Here is a 2,446-nt window from a genome sequence, read left to right as displayed (position 1 = left end):
TTTGGATAGAAGGAAATAAATTCTTAAGGATGACTAAGAGTTGATAAAATAGGAGATCTCTTTGGCTGATGACTACTAAAAGAACTAAGAAACTGACAACCTGATCATCACCATTGTAAAGAAACATTCCTCTATTACTGGAGTGGGTTTGTTAGTATCAGGGCTTAGCTTAGTGTCTTCACTATAGTAAGTCTTTAATGAATATTTGTTGAATGTTTGTTTCAAACTCACCAGGATGAAGGAAGGAGAGGTCTTTTGGACTGATAACGGAAAAGATAGCACAAGGGATAACCTTTTTGCCCTGTGTTGCTTTGTTATTCTTTTCACCATGCAAAATTTTCACATACCAAAACTTTAAAAAATCAACTTATTCATTTTCATGATTGCTTCTTAAGCATTAGCGAAATGTAACGCAGGGATGATTATAGCTAAATTTAAGGAGTTTGAGATTCCAAAGATGTCGGCAGTTGGGAATGTTTAAATTTTTTCTATAATCAGACACCAGATCTTACAGCTAAGTAATAGATATGCCCAACTGTCAAAATGTAAAATTGTCATTTCATTTTTGGTGATTCCACACTAAAAATGAAGGTTTCTAATAAAAAGTTTATACTTTTGGATTCAACAGGCCAATACTATTAAAATAGAGGCAAATCAAACTCTGAGGTGAGACTCATATTCGTGATATTTTCATGATAAAAGTTGTCAGGATCCTAAAACGTCAAAATTCTTTATGATGTCTTATTTGGCAGTAAGCTAGTGATCTCAATACAGTTGTTTGCAAGATCAGTGTTGGTCCAGGAATTGGATAACATTAAGCTGATTACTTTTAGTATTAAATAAGGAGGTGAAAAAGTGAGGATTTTTAAGGAAGGTCTATGGAGGCACCCCAACGACAGAGGGATTCATTTTTAGAACAAAAAAACAGATGAGCCTTCAGTAGAGAAATTGGCATGCTACCTCGTCCAACATCCCAAATACTCAACATTCCATCCTGACCACAAACAACGTGTTGCTGATTGGAATGTCTATCAGCACCGTGGAGTGGAACTCTGTTGCTGGTCAGTGGTGTTATCTGAGAGGGTTTAATTCTTTGTTGTCTGAAATGCCCTATCTTTAACTGTCCAATTGAATCCACTGTGAAACTCTTAGGAGCTGGTAGGAAGGTCACTGTGAGGAATATGGAGCTGCCTGCATTATCTCTAGTCCATACAGTTTCTTAGGAATCAGTTCTGAGCAGACTTTTCTGTCATCTTCCCCAAGAGTCACAATTTATGGACTATTGCACACAATACTTGTATGTCATGCATTCCTACAGGAAGGGCTGACTGGATGAATGTAGTCATGGTTTCTTGCCAATTTCTGCTTTTCTGAGAGAGTTTGATTATTTTGATTGTTAAGAAAAATTGTTACACATCCTTCCAGAGGTGTCAAACACAAGGCCCACAGGCTGCACGCGGCCCCTAACACTCCCAAATACTATGTAATTAGATTAAAATATAATTGGGAAATATTTAACAAAATAAATGAAAATACAACGAAGCACAGGTCACATTAATATGTGGTTTTCTAAGTCCATATGTGGCCCACAGGGATTCTTATGTGTAGTTTAGTGGCCTTTGTTTCTGTTTCAGTTTAATACCGCTGATGTAGATGAAACAGCTACAATTCTTGCCCGGTCAAAAACCTATATCACTATGGTGTTGGATGTCACTTTATAACACACCTTCAAAACCTTTATAAAAATGCAAGTTACTGAGATCTTTGAGAATACACCATAGTGAAATACCATTTTCTTCATTGTTTCAAAATCCTATAGCAAAGATCTCTTGAGCTGCAGGCCCCTAGGGGCATAGCCTGTCGGTGGGTTTTGCTGGCTTTTTGGAATAGATCTGCACAGTGGAGAGGACAAAACTCTACCATAATTCACCACAATAGAGAATCAGTAAGCTGACTCTGACAAGAGTTTATTTACCTGTTGCAGAAGGTCTACTAAACTGAACAAAAGATCAGAGAATGATGACTCATATGAGGAAGAAATTCAGTATTGCTACCTGACAAAGGCTAAGAAAATACATTGATAAGGTCCTGGTAACAGTCACCTGGCATGTCTTTTTAGATGAGCCTAAGGTGGGAAGAGCTGAAACAGTGCTCCAATCATGGACACCCTCAGAGAGCAAAGGGCACCCAGAGAGGCTAGAAATAGTGAAAGCCAGCATGACCCTCCCCCTCTTGTTAAGTCATGTAAGTTTTTCCTTAAAAGATTTTGAAATCAACCTTGAGACTTGATTAGCTCAGGCTGATGGCCTAACTTCTTCTTGGTCACCCTGAGTATAAAATGGCTGTGGTTATTCTCAATACACCTCTTCACTGGATATCCTTCTCTTGCTAAGAATGGTTAAGTAAATCTCCTTTTGTTAACTGTTGAGTGACCTGAGTGTCTTAT

The 2,446-nt window shown here is 37.9% G+C and overlaps 1 pseudogene; it reads right to left on the bottom strand.

The window, feature by feature from the left end:
* Positions 1-731: 731 nt before the first annotated feature.
* On the bottom strand, positions 732-1,801 carry LOC118829850 (annotated as a pseudogene).
* Between the last annotated feature and the right edge of the window lie 645 nt (positions 1,802-2,446).

The sequence above is a fragment of the Trichosurus vulpecula genome, chromosome 8 (assembly GCF_011100635.1).
Source record: "Trichosurus vulpecula isolate mTriVul1 chromosome 8, mTriVul1.pri, whole genome shotgun sequence".
Lineage (NCBI taxonomy): Eukaryota > Metazoa > Chordata > Mammalia > Diprotodontia > Phalangeridae > Trichosurus > Trichosurus vulpecula.
Note: the sequence above shows the minus strand (reverse complement) of the source record. Positions and strands in the feature narration are given on the sequence as shown.